Below are 22,143 nucleotides of genomic sequence, written 5' to 3'. Positions count from 1 at the left end.
TATATCTTACTACTAACAGACTTTTAGGAAGCTGTAGCATAGGACTCTTGGTAACACTTGCTGGATACACAATATCTAAAGCCATGTTTGAAGCTTGAATATCCAATCAAGGACATCATGTAATCTCAGATGTGTAGTACAACATACTCAATAAAAAGCAACCCATGTGTATTTGACCACGGGCTAGTCAGTTAGTGCGTAGAAAACATCTTCTTTTCATCAGATTTAACCTGAAGCATGGTAGATGATTCCAACGCTCTTCCAAGTGGAAGACTTGAGTTTTTATGAATCGAGACATGGTAACATACATGTAGACCAAAAGGTACCTTTGGATTCCCCTCTCTTCCAAGATGAGGTTGCATGGCAGGGAAGAAATCTAAAGTCAATTATGGAACACTCTGTTGGATAAACAAGGAGAGAATTCCATGCACAGAGGACAAATTTCAATGACACCCTGAAATCTCAAAGATACCATTGGGCTTACTGACTTTCACCTCTGTGCAACTTGGTCGTTTTGACTTTGAGAAAGGAGGAGTTAAGAATGACCATACTGCAATGCTATACTCACTGCTTCTTCTTTGCTTTGTCCAACTTCCTCGCTGCCCACTGAGAGGCGTCCATACTGTGCCTGCTGGCACTGGCAAAGATGCTCTCACAGACAGCTTCTGAGGAAGTCATCAGAAGAAGAGAAATCCTTGCCACAGTGGCTAAAATCTGAGGGGATTTGAAGGGAGGAAATTAATTCAATAGTTGGTTCTGGGAAAGACTGAACTGCTGGCAGACTTGATGGTCGGGACACTTTAGAAAGTCAAGGTTGCCTAGACGCATTTCATTTTCTGATAACCTTCATACTTATTATGTTGCAGGCTAAAACTTAGAGAGGTGCTTCCCTTCTGGCAGGACAGGTAAGTGACGCTGCTTCCCATTGTGTCTTTTGTTTGTAGACAGGCTGCATTCTCGCCTGACGAAATATTTACCTACTGTGTACCACAAGAGATGAGATTTATTTAACGTCCCTCTCATGGCTAAACAACCTAGGCTTCATCTTGCCTATTGATGGTGGAACACTTGCTATGGCCCTGGCATTGTAGGGGACTTAGCTAGGTAGACCAAACCCAAGCAAGTGACAAGGATACTAACTAATACCATTAGTATTTTGAGGTGCATTTGGAAAACCAACAGTTGGGTGAAGTTATTGGCATATTTGACTTTCTTTTGAAGCTACCATTGAAGCTTCCAATTCTAAATAATATATCCAGAAGTACTAAGAAAAGCCTTCTCCCAGCTCCTTCCCTTATCGACATTCAAGCTCAAAGAATTAAACTTTTATTTCTGCCCTGACAGGTGTGGAACCCAAAGGAAGATGATAGGGTGTTAGGAGTCTAGACCCCTAGAGCACAGAACAATAACCCTCACAAATTTCATCTATCATTGATCCTCTGGCGTGGATACTAAGAGAGCAACCCATGCGTTTTCACTTCCTTGTAAGTAGCATGGAAACATGCAATCTTGCCCTCTAAAATTCAGGTGAATTGCCATAAAGTTTTCAAAAACCCAAACAGAGCTGACAATGAACCATATTTATTCTTTTTATAAATGATTATGGATTATGTTGAGCCAGAAATCTAGTTGTCCATTGTCAGAACAAAACAAAACAAAACTAAGAATATTTTTGGTATTAAATGCAATGCCTTCCTTCATCTTGGAACCTGGGTGGTGTTGAGTTCATTTGAAGAAACATGACATGAGAGGTGATAAGAAGAGAAGGTTCAGGAATCAGGCACACAGAACCCAACTCCTGTCCCTGTCAATGTCCTGTGGGATACCTGGTGATATATATGGACCAAAATATAGCTTGGCCTGTGTGTTGCTTTTTGTTGTCCAAGGAAATATGGAAGGAGCTGGTGGTCATGGGACATACATCACAAAATCCTCCAGAGCATTGACAATTGCAGGACAACTGGAAGGCTCAATACTGTGCACTGTAAGATGGAGAGGAACATACATGGAAGACAGGGAACCTGAGGAGGAAGTGTAAAGGCGGGTTAACATGACGAGCATAGAATCAAAACCGCAAATTAGGATGTTGAAAAATCTTATCTAGATAGGAAAAAAGGCATTTTGCTTTCTTGAATGTTTTCTCTATTCTTACCAAATCTTTGTTGTAAAGATTAAATACATAAATTCAAGGAACATTCACAGGTACCCGATTTGGGGCCAGTGACACCCACCAAAGGCAATGTGTTGACCTCTATTTTTCTCATATGGTGTCAAAGGGGAAAGGCTCTTTAATCCTGTCCTCTGTGTTTCCCCAGAACCTTTGACAGAATGAGCTACATGCCTCCTGCACAGTTTTGAACTTCCTTGTCAAGGCCCAGGAGTCTAGCTCTCTGGGATTTCACTTGGTAGGTGAAAACTCATGTGTTGAGCGAAGTCCTTTCTGGATCTATGATGACAACAGGTCTCTGAGGACGTTGACTGACTTTAACAGATGCGATCTGAGGTCCAGATATGAGGTCCTCGTGAGAACCATGAGGAGTTTAGAGCCTGCCTTGCACTCTTCCCTCTTCAGAGAGGATGAGACAGTGCAGTATGGCATCAGATTCTGAGATTTTTCGAAAAAGGCCTCATAACAATACCCATACTTGGTTTGATACAATCTTCATTGTTTTCTATTTTCAAAGAGATAGAAATGATTCCAAGTGATAGGGAGACAACCTTTACTATAGGAGTAGGCACATATATCAGGTAGAGATGACTGTAGGTGCAAATGACGTACTCAAAAAATATGTAAGAATTGATGAATTCGAACGTGCTGCTCATTCCTAGTCTCCGGCGATGTACACTTGCACATATGTGGTAAAGTGTCAGGAGCGGATTTTATGGCTCATGCCAGTAGTCCCAAGAATATTGGAGGACAATGACTGCCCTCGCCCTTTACCCAAAGTTGTGTAAAGGCTGACGTATAACAAATAATTCCAGGATCATTTAATTTAGATAGAGGGAAAATTGAAATGGTCTTTCCTGTTTGAGGCTTGGTAAATTCTAGATAATAATGGCTAGGTGATAAGCCAGGGCACCTGTTTGAGACATTCAATAGTTTTATTGTTGTTCTTCAATTCTGTCTTAGCTGCCAAAATCTTCCAGAGCATGTTGTGTTTACCTATCTCTCTCTCTCGCATGGAAACCATCTCAGTTGATCCATCATGGAAATGACAATTGGGCTTTGCTTTCTGTTATTTCTTGTTGTTGTTTCTGTTTTCCACCTGTGTACATTCTTCCTCTTATTGCAGCTCTCACACAGATGCACATCATCTCTTCTAACAAAATTTGCGTGTTACCCAAGATCTATGAAAACAACTATTCCTTTAAAAAACAAGGAAAGATATTTCTAAAGAACATGTTGCTAGCTGGTAGACCCACGGTCCTGATAATGGAGCAGACACGCTAACTCTCCAATGAAACAAGAAAGAACTACACACTGAATCTTCTTAATATCCTCATGATGAACATAATTAATTCAGAACTGACACACACACACACACACACAGATATATATATATATATATATATATTACTACTAACAGACTTTTAGGAAGCAGGAGGATAGGACTCTTGGTAACTCTTGCTGGATACACAATTTCTACAACCATGGTTGAAACTTGAATATCCAATCAAGGAAATCATGTAATCTCAGATGTGTAGTACAACATATTCTATTAAAAAGCAACCCATGAGTATTTGACCACAGGCTAGTCAGTTAGTGCATACAAAACATCTTCTTTTCATCAGATTTAACCTGAAGCATGGTAGATGATTCCAACGCTCTTCCAAGTGGAAGACTTGAGTTCCGTGAATCGAGACATGGTAACATACATGTAGACAAAAAGGCACCTTTGGATTCCCCTCTCATCCAAGATGAGGTTGCATGGCATGGAAGAAATCTATAGTAAATTATGGAATACTCTGTTGGATAAACAATGAAAGAATTCCATGCACAGAGGATAAATTTCAATGACACCCTGAAATCTCAAAGATACCATAGGGCTTACTGACTTTCACCTCTGTGCAACTTGTTCGTTTTGACTTTGAGAAACGAGGAGGAGTTAAGAATGACCATACTGCAATGCTATAGGCAGTGCCTCTTCTTTGCTTTGTTGAACTTCCTTGCTGCCCACTGAGAGGCATCCATACTGTGTCTGCTGGCACTCGCAAAGATGCTCTCACAGACAGCTTTTGAGGAAGCCATCAGAAGAAGAGAAATTTTTGCCACAGTGGCTAAAATCTGAGGGGATTGGAAGGGAGGAAATGAATTCAATAGTTGGTTCTGGGAAATACTGAACGGCTGGCAGACTTGAAGGTCGGGAAACTTTAGAAAGTCAAGGTTGCCTAGACGCATTTCCTTTTCTGATAACCTTCATACTTATTATGTTGCAGGTTAAAACTTGGAGAGGTGCTTCCCTTCTGGCAGGACAGGTAAGCAGTGACGCTGCTTCCCATGGTGTCTTTTGTTTGTAGGCAGGCTGCAGTCTCGGCTGACTAAATATTTACCTACTGTGTACCTCTAGAGATGAGAATCATTTGACTTCCCGCTTATGGCTAAACAACCTAGGCTTCATCTTGCCTCTTGCTGGTGGAACACTTGTTATGGCCTTTGCATTGTAGGGGACTTAGCTAGGTAGTCCCAACCCAAGCAAGGATACTACCTATTACCATTAGCATGTTGAGGTGCATTTGGAAAACCAACAGTTGGGTGAAGTTATTGGCATATTTGACTTTCTTTTGAAGCTACCATTGAAGCTTCCAATTCTAAATAATATATCCAGAAATACTAAGAAAAGTCTTTTCCCAGCTCCTTCCCTTATCGACATTCAAGCTCAAAGAATTAAACTCTTATTTCTGCTCTGGCAGGTTGGAACTCAAAGGAAGATGATAGGGTGTTAGGAGTCTAGCCCCCTAGAGCACAGAACAATAACCCTCACAAATTTCATCTATCCTTGTTCCTCTGGCGTGGATACTAAGAGAGCGACCAATGTATTTTCAAGTCCTTGTAAGTAGCATGGAAACTTGCAATCTGCCCTCCAAAATTCAGGTGAATTGCCGTAAAGTTTTCGTAGCCCCAAACAGAGCTGATAATGAACCATAATTATTCTTTTTATAAATGATTATGGATTATGTTGAGCCAGAAATCTAGTTTTCCATTGTCAGAAAAAAACAAAACAAAACAAAACTAAGAATATTTTTGGTATTAAAGGCAATGCCTTCCTTCATCTTGGAAACTGGGTGGTTTTGAGTTCATTTGAAGAAACATGACATGAGAGGTGATAAGAAGAGCAGGTTCAGGAATCAGGCACACAGAATCCAACTCCTGTCCCTGTCAATGTCCTTTGGGATACCTGGTGATATATATGGATCAAAATGTAGCTTGGTTTCTTTGTTCCAGTTTGTGTCCAAGGAAATATGGAACGAGCTGGTGGTCATGTGACATACATCACAAAATCCTCCAGAGCATTGACAATTGCAGGACAACTGGAAGGCTCAATACTGGGCACTGAAAGATAGAGAGGAACATACATGGAAGACAGGGAACAGGAGGAAGAATCCTAAAGGAGGGTAAAGAGGAAGAGAATAGAATCAAAACCGCAAATTAGGATGTTGAAAAAATCTTATCTAGATAGGAACAAAGTCATTTTGCTTACTTGAATGTTTTCTCTATTCTTGCCAAAATCTCTGTTGTAAAGGTTAAGTACAGAAGTTCAGGGAACATTGAGAGGCACCCGATTTGGGGGCAGTGACACCCACCGAATGCAATGTTTTGACCTCTATTTTTCTCATATGGGGTCAAAGGGGAAAGGCTCTTTAATCCTGTCCTCTGTGTTTCCCCACCACCTTTGATAGAATGAGCTACATGCCTCCTGCTCAGTTTTGAACTTCCTTGTCAAGGCCCAGGAGTCTAGCTCTCTGGGGTTTCTTTTGGTAGGTGAAAACTCATGTGTTTATCAAAGGCCTTTCTGGATCTATGATGACAACAGGTATCTGAGGACGTTGACTGACTAGAACAGATGCGATATGAGGTCCAGATATGAGGTCCGTGTGAGACCCATGAGGATTTCAGAGTCTGCCTGGCACTCTTCCCTCTTCAGAGAGGATGAGAACTGTGCAGTTTGGCATCAGATTCTGAGATTTTTCGAAAAAGGCCTCATAACAGTACCCATACATGGTTTGATACATTCTTCATTGCGTTCTATTTTCCAAGAGATTGAAATGATTTCAAGTGATAGGGAGAGAGCCTTTACTATAGGAGTAGGTACATATATCAGGTAGAGATGACTGTAGGTGCAAATGACGTACTCAAAAACTATCTAGGAACTGATGAATTCGAACGTGCTGCTCATTCCTAGTCTCGGTCGATGTACCCTTGCACATATGTAGTAAAATGTCAGGAGGGGATGTTATGGATCATGCCAGTAGTCCCAAGAATATTGGAGGACAATAACTGCCCTCGCCATTTACCCAAAGTTGTGTAAAGGCTGACGTATAACAAATAATTCCAGGACCATTCAATTTATATAGAGGGAAATTTGAAATGATCTTTCCTGTTGGAGCCTGGGTAAATTCTAGATAATAATGGCTAGGTGATAAGCCAGGGCACCTGTTTGAGACATTCCCTAGTTTTATTGGTGTTCATCAAGTATGTCTTAGCTGCCAAAATATTCCAGAGCATGTTGTGTTTACCTATCTCTCTCTCGCATGGAAACCCTCTCAGTTGATCCATCATGAGAAATGACAATTGGGCTTTGCTTTCTGTTATTCGTTGTTTTTGTTTCTATTTTCCTCCTTGGTACATTCATCCTCTTATTGCTGCACTCACACAGATGCAAATCATCTCTTTTAACAAAATTTGCGTGTTACCCAATATCTATGAAAACAACTATTCCTTTAAAAAACAAAGGAAAGATACGTCTATAGAACATGTTGCTAGCTGGTAGACCCACAGTCCTGATAATGGAGCAGACACACTAACTCTCCAATGAAACAAGAAAGAACCACACACTGAATCTTCTTAATATCCTCATGATGAACACAATTAATTCAGAACTGACACACACACACACACACATATATATATAAATATATATATATATACATATATATATCTTACTACTAACAGACTTTTAGGAAGCAGGAGCATAGGACTTTTGGTAACACTTGCTGGATACACAATTTCTAAAGCCATGGTTGACGCTTGAATATCCAATCAAGGACATCATGTAATCTCAGATTTGTAGTACAACATACTCGATAAAAAGCAACCCATGAGTATTTGACCACGGGCTAGTCAGTTAGTGAGTAGAAAACATCTTCTTTTCATCAGATTTAACCTGAAGCATGGTAGATGATTCCAACTCTCTTCCAAGTGGAATACTTGAGTTCCATGAATCGATACATGGTAACATACATATAGACAAAAAGGCACCTTTGGAATCCCCTCTCTTCCAAGATGAGGTTGCATGGCAGGGAAGAAATCTAAAGTCAATTATGGAACACTCTGTTGGATAAACATGAGAGAATTCCATGCACAGAGGACAAATTTCAATGACACCCTGAAATCTCAAAGATACCATAGGGCTTACTGACTTTCACCTCTGTGCAACTTGTTCATTTTGACTTTGAGAAACCAGGAGTTAAGAATGACCATACTGTACAGTATGACTCATGGCTAATGCCCTGGTGGTAGCTCCAACAGCTGTCAATGAGATGGTAGTAACAATGGTGGCTGTAGTTCCAAGATCCCTTTTCTGTCTGAAGAGAGTCATAGCGTGAGGGGCATCAATGGGCACAGGCACCCAGCGAGGCATGCGAGTAACCAGGGCATACCTAAATTTACTAGCATTCCAGCATTGGGCAAAAAAGCAAGTATCATTAGCACAATTACTTGACTCTATCTGGCTAATAATGAATAAAAATGGGGGATATAGACAAACAGGTGTGGGCTTATAGGAAATATTATGAGAAGCCTTAACCCCTCGTTGGAACATCCTGCGTCAGTTCTAGAACTAGCAGTGGTGGTGTCCGAGGTCTGAGTAAGTTCAGGAGACCATTGCCCCCAGGGGCGAGACGTGCTCCATGCCAATTGACTAACTCCATGTTTTCCTCCAATTTTGAAATTCATTTAAGGTTATTAAATTATTTTTTTTCCTTTTTTCTTAAATTTTTCATCAATTACACTTTATTCATTCTGCATCCCCCCATTAGCCCCTCCCTCCTCTCCTCCCAATCCCACCCTCCCTCCTCCCTCTGCTTGCATGCCACTCCCCAAGTCCACTAATAGGGGAGGATCTCCTCTCCTTTCTTATTGTAGTCTGTCAGTTCAGACCCTGAATAATCATTAAGCCAATGTAGCTCATGCCTTTGTTGTACATAAAGGAATTAATGCTCAACTAAAAGGAAGCTTGATGGTGTTCAATCAGAGGATTGACCTCTTGTAGGAGCAAATAGATACCCTATGGCAAATCGCTCAACCTGGCTGTCAATGAAAGTATGCTGGACTTTGTGTCACTAGCATACAACATGAGAATTTTTCCTGTGCTGCAAATCTGTCTAAACAATTGTCGAGCTATATTTTAGATAATTGGACTGGAGAATTCGATACTACGATGGAGCAGCTGAGAGTGGCCATTGTCACAGTAAATTCTACCAGAGTGGACGCAGGACTAGCCACAGGATTATCAACATGGATTGCTGCAGCAATGAACCATCTGAAGGAATGGGCGGGCATGGGAGTGTTAGCAGGCCTTCTGGTGTTGGTCTCCTTGGTTTGCCTGTGGTATATATGCAAGATTAGAGTCTCACAACAGTGTGTTGCAGCCATGATCATTCAGGCCTTTACAGCCATGAAGCAGGACATTCCCCCAAGCATGGTTGGATACCAGAAAAAGCTAAAATGATAAGCTCAGGATGCGAGGCTAAGCACTGCACTCAGGGTCAGCCGCTTTGGACCCAGAGAAGACCATGTCTGATTGGATGCAGGTTGATGCCCCAGGTCCCGCCTCTGAGAAAAAGGTATCGGACGGGTCTGATGCTCTTTGGGTGGATGACACCTAAATGAACATCTGTACAAAGTCCCAATTTATTTCTAATATCAGAGATCAGACCTCTACTCTTGCCTGATGCGTCTAAAACAAAAAGGGGGAACTGTAGAGAGCTGCGGAATGCTATGCCTTAAAGATGGAGCTGGTTTCCGCCTTTCACCTTCCTGATGGTGAGTGCTCTCTGTCACGAACAACTCCACATTTGGCTAAGGCCGAGGATCTGGCTTGCTTCCATGTATGTGGACCTATCTGCATTGCCCCCGTGGCACGCCTGGGTTGGCTACCCAGAGGCTATTTAAGCTGTGGGCTGACTTTCCCCAGGGCCCGAGGATTCTTCAATGTTCCTGAATAAACAGCATTGAAAAAAAAAAAAAAAAGAATGACCATACTGCAATGCTATAGGCAGTGCCTCTTCTTTGCTTTGTCCAACTTCCCTGCTGCCCACTGAGAGGCGTCCACACTGTGTCTGCTGGCACTGGCAAAGATGCTCTCACAGACAGCTTCTGAGGAAGTCATCAGAAGAAGAGAAATCCTTGCCACAGTGGCTAAAATCTGAGGGGATTGGAAGGGAGGAAATGAATTCAATAGTTGGTTCTGGGAAAGACTGAAGTGCTGGCAGACTTGAAGGTCGGGACACTTTAGAAAGTCAAGGTTGCCTAGACGCATTTCCTTTTCTGATAACCTTCATACTTATTATGTTGCAGGCTAAAACTTGGAGAGGTGCTTCCCTTCTGGCAGGACAGGTAAGTGACGCTGCTTCCCATTGTGTCTTTTGTTTGTAGGCAGGCTGCATTCTCGCCTGACTAAATATTTACCTACTGTGTACCACAAGAGATGAGAATTATTTAACGTCCCTCTCATGGCTAAACAACCTAGGCTTCGTCTTGCCTATTGATGGTGGAACACTTGCTATGGCCCTGGCATTGTAGGGGACTTAGCTAGGTAGACCAAACCCAAGCAAGTGACAAGGATACTAACTAATACCATTAGTATTTTGAGGTGCATTTGGAAAACCAACAGTTGGGTGAAGTTATTGGAATATTTGACTTTCTTTTGAAGCTACCATTGAAGCTTCCAATTCTAAATAATATATCCAGAAGTAGTAAGAAAAGCCTTCTCCCAGCTCCTTCCCTTATCGACGTTCAAGCTCAAAGAATTAAACTTTTATTTCTGCCCTGACAGGTGTGGAACCCAAAGGAAGATGATAGGGTGTTAGGAGTCTAGACCCCTAGAGCACAGAACAATAACCCTCACAAATTTCATCTATCATTGATCCTCTGGCGTGGATACTAAGAGAGCAACCCATGCGTTTTCACTTCCTTGTAAGTAGCATGGAAACATGAAATCTTGCCCTCTAAAATTCAGGTGAATTGCCATAAAGTTTTCAAAAACCCAAACAGAGCTGACAATGAACCATATTTATTCTTTTTATAAATGATTATGGATTATGTTGAGCCAGAAATCTTGTTGTCCATTGTCAGAACAAAACAAAACAAAACTAAGAATATTTTTGGTATTAAATGCAATGCCTTCCTTCATCTTGGAAACTGGGTGGTGTTGAGTTCCTTTGAAGAAACATGACATGAGAGGTGATACGAAGAGAAGGTTCAGGAATCAGGCACACAGAACCCAACTCCTGTCCCTATCAATGTCCTGTGGGATACCTGGTGATGTTTATGGACCAAAATGTAGCTTGGCCTGTGTGTTGCTTTTTGTTGTCCAAGGAAATATGGAAGGAGCTGGTGGTCATGCGACATACATCACAAAATCCTCCAGAGCATTGACAATTGCAGGACAACTGGAAGGCTCAATACTGGGCACTGAAAGATGGAGAGGAACATACATGGAAGACAGGGAACAGGAGGAGGAAGTGTAAAGGCGGGTTAACATGAGGAGCATAGAATCGAAACCGCAAATTAGGATGTTGAAAAAATCTTATCTAGATAGGAAAAAAAGTCATTTTGCTTTCTTGAATGTTTTCTCTATTCTTACCAAATCTTTGTTGTAAAGATTAAATACATAAGTTCAGGGAACATTCACAGGTACCCGATTTGGGGCCAGTGACACCCACCAAAGGCAATGTGTTGACCTCTATTTTTCTCATATGGTGTCAAAGGGGAAAGGCTCTTTAATCCTGTCCTCTGTGTTTCCCCAGAACCTTTGACAGAATGAGCTACATGCCTCCTGCACAGTTTTGAACTTCCTTGTCAAGGCCCAGGAGTCTAGCTCTCTGGGTTTCACTTGGTAGGTGAAAACTCATGTGTTGAGCGAAGGCCTTTCTGGATCTATGATGACAACAGGTCTCTGAGGACGTTGACTGACTTGAACAGATGCGATCTGAGGTCCAGATATGAGGTCCTCGTGAGAACCATGAGGATTTCAGAGCCTGCCTTGCACTCTTCCCTCTTCAGAGAGGATGAGAACTGTGCAGTATGGCATCAGATTCTGAGATTTTTCGAAAAAGGCCTCATAACAGTACCCATACTTGGTTTGATACAATCTTCATTGCTTTCTATTTTCAAAGAGATAGAAATGATTCCAAGTGATAGGGAGACAACCTTTACTATAGGAGTAGGCACATATATCAGGTAGAGATGACTGTAGGTGCAAATGACGTACTCAAAAAATATGTAAGAACTGATGAATTCGAACGTGCTGCTCATTCCTAGTCTCCGGCGATGTACCCTTGCACATATGTGGTAAAGTGTCAGGAGGGGAGGTTAGGGCTCATGCCAGTAGTCCCAAGAATATTGGAGGACAAGGACTGCCCTCGCACTTTACCCAAAGTTGTGTAAAGGCTGACGTATAACTAATAATTAAAGGATCATTCAATTTATATAGAGGGAAAATTGAAATGGTCTTTCCTGCTGGAGGCTGGGTAAATTCTAGATAATAAATGCTAGGTGAGAAGCCAGGGCACCTGTTGGAGACATTCCCTAGTTTTATTGGTGTTCATCATTTATGTCTTAGCTGCCAAAATCTTCCAGAGCATGTTGTGTTTACCTATCTCTCTCTCGCATGGAAACCATCTCAGTTGATCCATCATGAGAAATGACAATTGGGCTTTGCTTTCTGTTATTTGTTGTTGTTGTTTCTGTTTTCCTCTTGGGTACATTCATCCTCTGATTGCCGCTCTCACACAGATGCAAATCATCTATTCTAACAAAATTTGCGTGTTACCCAAGATCTATGAAAACAACCATTCCTTTATGAAACAAGGAAAGATATTTCTAAAGAACATGTTGCTAGCTGGTAGACCCACAGTCCTGATAATGGATCAGATGCGCTAACTCTTCAAAGAAACAAGAAAGAACCACACACTGAATCTTCTTAACATCCTCATGATGAACACAATTAATTCAGAAATGACACACACATATATGTATATATATATATCTTACGACTAACAGACTTTTACGAAGCTGTAGCATAGGACTCTTGGTAACACTTGCTGGATACACAATTTCTAAAGCCATGGTTGAAGCTTGAATATCCAATCAAGGACATCATGTAATCTCAGATGTGTAGTACAACATACTCGATAAAAAGCAACTCAGTGTATTTGACCACGGGCTAGTCAGTTAGTGCGTAGAAAACATCTTCTTTTCATCAGATATAACCTGAAGCATGGTAGATGATTCCAACGCTCTTCCAAGTGGAAGACTTGAGTTCCATGAATCGAGACATAGTAACATACATGTAGACAAAAAGGTACCTTTGGATTCCTCTCTCTTCCAAGATGAGGTAGCATGGCAGGGAAGAAATCTAAAGTCAATTATGGAACACTCTGTTGGATAAACAAGGAGAGAATTCCATGCACAGAGGACAAATTTCAATGACACCCTGAAATCTCAAAGATACCATTGGGCTTACTGACTTTCACCTCTGTGCAACTTGGTCGTTTTGACTTTGAGAAAGGAGGAGTTAAGAATGACCATACTGCAATGCTATACTCACTGCTTCTTCTTTGCTTTGTCCAACTTCCTCGTTGCCCACTGAGAGGCATACACAATGTGCCTGCTGGCACTGGCAAAGATGCTCTCACAGACAGCTTCTGAGGAAGTCATCAGAAGAAGAGAAATCCTTGCCACAGTGGCTAAAATCTGAGGGGATTGGAAGGGAGGAAATGAATTCAATAGTTGGTTCTGGGAAAGACTGAACTGCTGGCTGACTTGAAGGTCGGGACACTTTAGAAAGTCATGGTTGCCTAGACGCATTTCCTTTTCTGATAACCTTCATACTTATTATGTTGCAGGCTAAAACTTTGAGAGGTGCTTCCCTTCTGGCAGGACAGGTAAGTGACGCTGCTTCCCATTGTGTCTTTTGTTTGTCGGCAGGCTGCATTCTCGCCTGACGAAATATTTACCTACTGTGTACCACAAGAGATGAGAATTATTTAACGTCCCTCTCATGGCTAAACAACCTAGGCTTCGTCTTGCCTCTTGATGGTGGAACACTTGCTATGCCCCTGGCATTGTAGGGGACTTAGCTAGGTAGTCCCAACCCAAGCAAGTAACAAGGATACTACCTAATACCATTAGTATTTTGAGGTGCATTTGGAAAACCAACAGTTGGGTGAAGTTATTGGCATATTTGACTTTCTTTTGAAGCTACCATTGAAGCTTCCAATTCTAAATAATATATCCAGAAGTACTAAGAAAATCCTTCTCCCAGCTCCTTCCCTTATCGACATTCAAGCTCAAAGAATTAAACTCTTATTTCTGCCCTGACAGGTGTGGAACCCAAAGGACGATGATAGGGTGTTAGGAGTCTAGACCCCTAGAGCACAGAACAATAACCCTCACAAATTTCATTTATCCTTGATCCTCTGGCGTGGATACTAAGAGAGCCACCCATGCGTTTTCACTTCCTTGTAAGTAGCATGGAAACATGCAATCTTGCCCTCTAAAATTCAGGTGTATTGCCATAAAGTTTTCGAAAACTCAAACAGAGCTGAAAATGAACCATATTTATTCTTTTTATAAATGATTATTGATTATGTTGAGCCAGAAATCTAGTTGTCCATTGTCAGAACAAAACAAAACAAAACTAAGAATATTTTTGGTATTAAATGCAATGCCTTCCTTCATCTTGGAAACTGGGTGGTGTTGAGTTCATTTGAAGAAACATGACATGAGAGGTGATACGAAGAGAAGGTTCAGGAATCAGGCACACAGAACCCAACTCCTGTCCCTGTCAATGTCCTGTGGGATACCTGGTGATGTATATGGACCAAAATGTAGCTTGGCCTGTGTGTTGCTTTTTGTTGTCCAAGGAAATATGGAAGGAGCTGGTGGTCATGCGACATACATCACAAAATCCTCCAGAGCATTGACAATTGCAGGACAACTGGAAGGCTCAATACTGGGCACTGTAAGATGGAGAGGAACATACATGGAAGACAGGGAACAGGAGGAGGAAGTGTAAAGGCGGGTTAACATGAAGAGCATAGAATCAAAACCGCAAATTAGGATGTTGAAAAAATCTTATCTAGATAGGAAAAAAAGTCATTTTGCTTTCTTGAATGTTTTCTCTATTCTTACCAAATCTTTGTTGTAACGATTAAATACATAAGTTCAGGGAACATTCACAGGTACCCGATTTGGGGCCAGTGACACCCACCAAAGGCAATGTGTTGACCTCTATTTTTCTCCTATCTTGTCAAAGGGGAAAGGCTCTTTAATCCTGTCCTCTGTGTTTCCCCAGAACCTTTGACAGAATGATCTACATGCCTCCTGCACAGTTTTGAACTTCCTTGTCAAGGCCCAGGAGTCTAGCTCTCTGGGTTTCACTTGGTAGGTGAAAACTCATGTGTTGAGCGAAGGCCTTTCTGGATCTATGATGACAACAGGTCTCTGAGGAAGTTGACTGACTTGAACAGATGCAATCTGAGGTCCAGATATGAGGTCCTCGTGAGACCCATGAGGATTTCAGAGCCTGCCATGCACTCTTCCCTCTTCAGAGAGGATGAGAACTGTGCAGTATGGCATCAGATTCTGAGATTTTTCGAAAAAGGTCTCATAACAATACCCATACTTGGTTTGATACAATCTTCATTGCTTTCTATTTTCAAAGAGATAGAAATGATTCCAAGTGATTGGGAGACAACCTTCACTATAGGAGTAGGGACATATATCAGGTAGAGATGACTGTAGGTGCAAATGACGTACTCAAAAAATATGTAAGAACTGATGAATTCGAACGTGCTGCTCATTCCGAGTCTCTGGCGATGTACCCTTGCACATATGTGGTAAAGTGTCAGGAGGGGAGGTTAGGGCTCATGCCAGTAGTCCCAAGAATATTGGAGGACAAGGACTGCCCTCGCACTTTACCCAAAGTTGTGTAAAGGCTGACGTATAACTAATAATTAAAGGATCATTCAATTTATATAGAGGGAAAATTGAAATGGTCTTTCCTGTTGGAGGCTGGGTAAATTCTAGATAATAATGGCTAGGTGAGAAGCCAGGGCACCTGTTGGAGACATTCCCTAGTTTTATTGGTGTTCATCATTTATGTCTTAGCTGCCAAAATCTTCCAGAGCATGTTGTGTTTACCTATCTCTCTCTCGCATGGAAACCATCTCAGTTGATCCATCATGAGAAATGACAATTGGGCTTTGCTTTCTGTTATTTGTTGTTGTTGTTTCTGTTTTCCTCCTGGGTACATTCATCCTCTGATTGCCGCTCTCACACAGATGCAAATCATCTATTCTAACAAAATTTGCGTGTTACCCAAGATCTATGAAAACAACTATTCCTTCATGAAACAAGGAAAGATATTTCTAAAGAACATGTTGCTAGCTGGTAGATCTACAATCCTGATAATGGATCAGAGGCGCTAACTCTCCAATGAAACAAGAAAGAACCACACACTGAATCTTCTTAACATCCTCATGATGAACACAATTAATTCAGAACTGACACACACATACATGTATATATATATATATATATATATATATATATATATATATATATATATATATATATATATATCTTACTACTAACAGACTTTTACGAAGCTGGAGCATAGGACTCTTGGTAACACTTGCTGGATACACAATTTCTAAAGCCATGGTTGAAGTTTGAATATCCAATCAAGGACATCATGTAATCTCAGATGTGTAGTACAACATACTTGAAAAAAAGCAACCCATGTGTATTTGACCACGGGCTAGTCAGTTAGTGCGTACAAAACATCTTCTTTTCATCAGATTTAACCTGAAGCATGGTAGATGATTCCAACGCTCTTCCAAGTGGAAGACTTCAGTTCCATGAATCGAGACATGGTAACATACATGTAGACAAAAAGGCACCTTTGGATTCCCCTCTCTTCCAAGATGAGGTTGCATGGCATGGAAGAAATCTAAAGTCAATTATGGAATACTCTGTTGGATAAACAAGGAAAGAATTCCATGCACAGAGCATAAATTTCAATGACACCCTGAAATCTCAAAGATACCATAGGGCTTACTGATTTTAACCTCTGTGCAACTTGTTCGTTTTGACTTTGAGAAACGAGGAGGAGTTAAGAATGACCATACTGCAATGCTATAGGCAGTGCCTCTTCTTTGCTTTGTTGAACTTCCTTGCTGCCCACTGAGAGGCGTCCACACTGTGTCTGCTGGCACTGGCAAAGATGCTCTCACAGACAGCTTTTGAGGAAGCCATCAGAAGAAGAGAAATTTTTGCCACAGTGGCTAAAATCTGAGGGGATTGGAAGGGAGGAAATGAATTCAATAGTTGGTTCTGGGAAATACTGAACGGCTGGCAGACTTGAAGGTCGGGACACTTTAGAAAGTCAAGGTTGCCTAGACGCATTTCCTTTTCTGATAACCTTCATACTTATTATGTTGCAGGCTAAAACTTGGAGAGGTGTTTCCCTTCTGGCAGGACAGGTAAGCAGTGACGCTGCTTCCCATGGTGTCTTTTGTTTGTAGGCAGGCTGCAGTCTCCGCTGACTAAATATTTACCTACTGTGTACCTCTAGAGATGAGAATCATTTGACGTCACTCTTATGGCTAAACAACCTAGGCTTCATCTTGCCTCTTGCTGGTGGAACACTTGTTATGGCCCTGGCATTGTAGGGGACTTAGCTAGGTAGTCCCAACCCAAGCAAGTGACAAGGATACTACCTAATACCATTAGTATGTTGAGGTGCATTTGGAAAACCATTAGTTGGGTGAAGTTATTGGACTATGTGACTTTCTTTTGTAGCTACCCTTGAAGCTTCCAATTCTAAATAATATATCCAGAAGTACTAAGAAAAGCCTTCTCCCAGGTCCTTCCCTTATGGACATTCAAGCTCAAAGAATTAAACTCTTCTTTCTGCCCTAACAGGTGTGGAACCCAAAGGAATATGATAGGGTGTTAGGAGTCTAGACCCCTAGAGCACAGAACAATAACCCTCACAAATTTCATCTATCCTTGATCCTCTGGCGTGGATACTAAGAGAGCCACCCATGCGTTTTCACGTCCTTGTAAGTAGCATGGAAACTTGCAATCTTGCCCTCTAAAATTCAGGTGAATGGCCATAAAGTTTTCGCAGCCCCAAACAGAGCTGACAATGAACCATAATTATTCTTTTTATAAATGATTATGGATTATGTTGAGCCAGAAATCTAGTTGTCCATTGTTGGAAAAATCAAAACAAAACAAAACAAAACGAAGAATATTTTTGGTATTAAATGCAATGCCTTCTTTCATCTTGGAAACTTGGTGGATTTGAGTTCATTTGAAGAAACATGACATGAGAGGTGATAAGAAGAGCAGGTTCAGGAATCAGGAACACAGAACCCAGCTCCTGTCCCTGTCAATGTCCTGTGGGATACCTGGAAATGTATATGGACCAAAATGTAGCTTGGCTTGTGTGTTCCAATTTGTTGTCCAAGGAAATATGGAACGAGCTGGTGGTCATGTGACATACATCACAAAATCCTCCAGAGCATTGACAATTGCAGGACAACTGGAAGGCTCAATACTGGGCACTGTAAGATGGAGAGGAACATACATGGAAGAAAGGAACAGGAGGAGGAATCCTAAAGTAGGGTTAAGAGGAAGAGCATAGAATCAAAACCGCAAATTAGGATGTTGAAAAAATCTTATCTAGATAGGAACAAAGTCATTTTGCTTACTTGAATGTTTTCTCTATTCTTACCAAAATCTCTGTTGTAAAGATTAAGTACATAAGTTCAGGGAACATTCACAGCTACCCGATTTGGGGCCAGTGACACCCACCAAATGCAATGTTTTGACCTCTAGTTTTCTCATATGGTGTCAAAGGGGAAAGGCTCTTAAATCCTGTCCTCTGTGTTCCCCCACAACCTTTGACAGAATTAGCTACATGCCTCCTGCACAGTTTTGAACTTCCTTGTCAAGTCCCAGGAGTCTAGCTCTCTGGGGTTTCACTTGGTAGGTGAAAACTCATGTGTTGAGCGAAGGCCTTTCTGGATCTATGATGACAACAGGTATCTGAGGACATTGACTGACTTGAGCAGATGTGATCTGAGGTCCAGATATGAGGTCCTTGTGAGACCCATGAGGATTTCAGAACCTGCCTGGCACTCTTCCCTCTTCAGAGAGGATGAGAACTGTGCAGTTTGGCATCAGATTCTGAGATTTTTTGAAAAAGGACTCATAACAGTACCCATACTTGGTTTGATACATTCTTCATTGCTTTCTATTTTCAAAGAGATTGAAATGATTCCAAGTGATAGGGAGACAGGCTTTACTATAGGAGTAGGCACATATATCAGGTAGAGATAACTGTAGGTGCAAATGATATACTCAAAAAATATCTAAGAACTGATGAATTCGAACGTGGTACTCATTCCTAGTCTCGGTCGATGTACCCTTGCACATATGTGGTAAAGTGTCAGGAGCGGATTTTATGGCTCATGCCAGTAGTCCCAAGAATATTGGAGGACAATGACTGCCCTCGCCCTTTACCCAAAGTTGTGTAAAGGCTGACGTATAACAAATAATTCCAGGATCATTCAATTTAGATAGAGGGAAAATTGAAATGGTCTTTCCTGTTGGAGGCTGGGTAAATTCTAGATAACAAAGGCTAGGTGATAAGCCAGGGCACCTGTTTGAGACATTCCCTAGTTTTATTGGTGTTCTTCAAATATGTCTTAGCTGCCAAAATCTTCCAGAGCATGTTGTGTTTACCTAACTCTCTCTCTCGCATGGAAACCATCTCAGTTGATCCATCATGGAAATGACAATTGGGCTTTGCTTTCTGTTATTTCTTGTTGTTGTTTCTGTTTTCCACCTGCATACATTCTTCCTCTTATTGCAGCTCTCACACAGATGCACATCATCTCTTCTAACAAAATTTCCGTGTTACCCAAGATCTATAAAAACAACTATTCCTTTAAAAAACAAGGAAAGATATTTCTAAAGAACATGTTGCTAGCTGGTAGACCCACAGTCCTGATAATGGAGCAGACACGCTAACTCTCCAATGAAACAAGAACGAACCACACACTGAATCTTCTTAATATCCTCATGATGAACATAATTAATTCAGAACTTACACACACACACACACAGATATATATATATATATATATATATATATATATATATATATATATATATCTTACTACTAACAGACTTTTAGGAAGCAGGAGGATAGGACTCTTGGTAACTCTTGCTGGATACACAATTTCTACAACCATGGTTGAAACTTGAATATCCAATCAAGGACATCATGTAATCTCAGATGTGCAGTACAGCATACTCTATTAAAAAGCAACCCATGAGTATTTGACCACAGGCTAGTCAGTTAGTGCGTACAAAACATCTTCTTTTCATCAGATTTAACCTGAAGCATGGTACATGATTCCAACGCACTTCCAAGTGGAAGACTTGAGTTCCATGAATCGAGACATGGTAACATACATGTAGACAAAAAGGCACCTTTGGATTCCCCTCTCTTCCAAGATGAGGTTGCATGGCAGGGAAGAAATCTAAAGTCAATTATGGAATACTCTTGGATAAACAAGGAAAGAATTCCATGCACAGAGCATAAATTTCAATGACACCCTGAAATCTCAAAGATACCATAGGGCTTACTGACTTTCACCACTGTGCAACTTGTTCGTTTTGACTTTGAGAAACGAGGAGGAGTTAAGAATGACCATACTGCAATGCTATAGGCAGTGCCTCTTCTTTGCTTTGTTGAACTTCCTTGCTGCCCACTGAGAGGCGTCCACACTGTGTCTGCTGGCACTGGCAAAGATGCACTCACAGACAGCTTTTGAGGAAGCCATCAGAAGAAGAGAAATTTTTGCCACAGTGGCTAAAATCTGTGGGGATTGGAAGGGAGGAAATGAATTCAATAGTTGGTTCTGGGAAATACTGAACGGCTGGCAGACTTGAAGGTCGGGACACTTTAGAAAGTCAAGGTTGCCTAGACGCATTTCCTTTTCTGATAACCTTCATACTTATTATGTTGCAGGCTAAAACTTGGAGAGGTGCTTCCCTTCTGGCAGGACAGGTAAGCAGTGACGCTGCTTCCCATGGTGTCTTTTGTTTGTAGGCAGGCTGCAGTCTCCGCTGACTAAATATTTACCTACTGTGTACCTCTAGAGATGAGAATCATTTGACGTCCCTCTTATGGCTAAACAACCTAGGCTTCATCTAGCCTCTTGCTGGTGGAACACTTGTTATGGCCCTGGCATTGTAGGGGACTTAGCTAGGTAGTCCCAACCCAAGCAAGTGACAAGGATACTACCTAATACCATTAGTATGTTGAGGTGCATTTGGAAAACCATTAGTTGGGTGAAGTTATTGGACTATGTGACTTTCTTTTGTAGCTACCCTTGAAGCTTCCAATTCTAAATAATATATCCAGAAGTACTAAGAAAAGCCTTCTCCCAGCTCCTTCCCTTATCGACATTCAAGCTCAAAGAATTAAACTCTTCTTTCTGCCCTGACAGGTGTGGAACCCAAAGGAAGATGATAGGGTGTTAGGAGTCTAGACCGCTAGAGCACAGAACAATAACCCTCACAAATTTCATCTATCCTTGATCCTCTGGCGTGGATACTAAGAGAGCAACCCATGCGTTTTCACGTCCTTGTAAGTAGCATGGAAACTTGCAATCTTGCCCTCTAAAATTCAGGTGAATTGCCATAAATTTTTCGCAGCCCCAAACAGAGCTGACAATGAACCATAATTATTCTTTTTATAAATGATTATGGATTATGTTGAGCCAGAAATCTAGTTGTCCATTGTCAGAAAAATCAAAACAAAACAAAACAAAACGAAGAATATTTTTGGTATTAAATGCAATGCCTTCCTTCATCTTGGAAACTGGGTGGATTTGAGTTCATTTGAAGAAACATGACATGAGAGGTGATAAGAAGAGAAGGTTCAGGAATCAGGAACCCAGAACCCGACTCCTGTCCCTGTCAATGTCCTGTGGGATACCTGGAAATATATATGGACCTAAATGTAGCTTGGCTTGTGTGTTCCAATTTGTTGTCCAAGGAAATATGGAACGAGCTGGTGGTCATGTGACATACATCACAAAATCCTCCAGAGCATTGACAATTGCAGGACAACTGGAAGGCTCAATACTGGGCACTGTAAGATGGAGAGGAACATACATGGAAGAAAGGAACAGGAGGAGGAATCCTAAAGTAGGGTTAAGAGGAAGAGCATAGAATCAAAACCGCAAATTAGGATGTTGAAAAAATCTTATCTAGATAGGAAAAAAGTCATTTTGCTTACTTGAATGTTTTCTCTATTCTTACCAAAATCTCTGTTGTAAAGATTAAGTACATAAGTTCAGGGAACATTCACAGGTACCTGATTTGGGGCCAGTGACACCCACCAAATGCAATGTTTTGACCTCTATTTTTCTCATATGGTGTCAGAGGGGAAAGGCTATTCAATCCTGTCACTGTGTTTCCCCACCGCCTTTGACAGAATGAGCTACATGCCTCCTGCACAGTTGTGAACTTCCTTGTCAAGGCCCAGGAGTCTAGCTCTCTGGGGTTTCACTTGGTAGGTGAAAACTCATGTGTTGAGCGAAGGTCTTTCT

At 41.3% G+C, this 22,143-nt stretch overlaps 5 non-coding genes across 5 annotated transcripts; all 5 read left to right on the top strand.

The window, feature by feature from the left end:
- Positions 1-2,442: 2,442 nt before the first annotated feature.
- Positions 2,443-2,507, top strand: LOC132647767 (small nucleolar RNA SNORD109A). Its single transcript, XR_009586110.1, has one exon. It is a non-coding gene; the product is annotated as a small nucleolar RNA SNORD109A (small nucleolar RNA).
- Positions 2,508-6,013: 3,506 nt separating this feature from the next.
- On the top strand, positions 6,014-6,078 carry LOC132647330 (small nucleolar RNA SNORD109A). The gene has a single exon (XR_009585698.1). It is a non-coding gene; the product is annotated as a small nucleolar RNA SNORD109A (small nucleolar RNA).
- Positions 6,079-11,373: 5,295 nt separating this feature from the next.
- LOC132647893 (small nucleolar RNA SNORD109A) lies at positions 11,374-11,438 on the top strand. Its single transcript, XR_009586234.1, has one exon. It is a non-coding gene; the product is annotated as a small nucleolar RNA SNORD109A (small nucleolar RNA).
- Positions 11,439-14,924: 3,486 nt separating this feature from the next.
- On the top strand, positions 14,925-14,989 carry LOC132647688 (small nucleolar RNA SNORD109A). The gene has a single exon (XR_009586034.1). It is a non-coding gene; the product is annotated as a small nucleolar RNA SNORD109A (small nucleolar RNA).
- A 3,550-nt stretch (positions 14,990-18,539) lies between these two features.
- LOC132647343 (small nucleolar RNA SNORD109A) lies at positions 18,540-18,604 on the top strand. The gene has a single exon (XR_009585711.1). It is a non-coding gene; the product is annotated as a small nucleolar RNA SNORD109A (small nucleolar RNA).
- The last annotated feature ends 3,539 nt before the right edge of the window (positions 18,605-22,143 follow it).

The sequence above is a fragment of the Meriones unguiculatus genome, chromosome 14 (assembly GCF_030254825.1).
Source record: "Meriones unguiculatus strain TT.TT164.6M chromosome 14, Bangor_MerUng_6.1, whole genome shotgun sequence".
Taxonomy (NCBI): Eukaryota; Metazoa; Chordata; class Mammalia; order Rodentia; family Muridae; genus Meriones; species Meriones unguiculatus.
The sequence above is the reverse complement of the archived record's forward strand: the minus strand, read 5'-3'. Positions and strand labels throughout refer to the sequence as shown.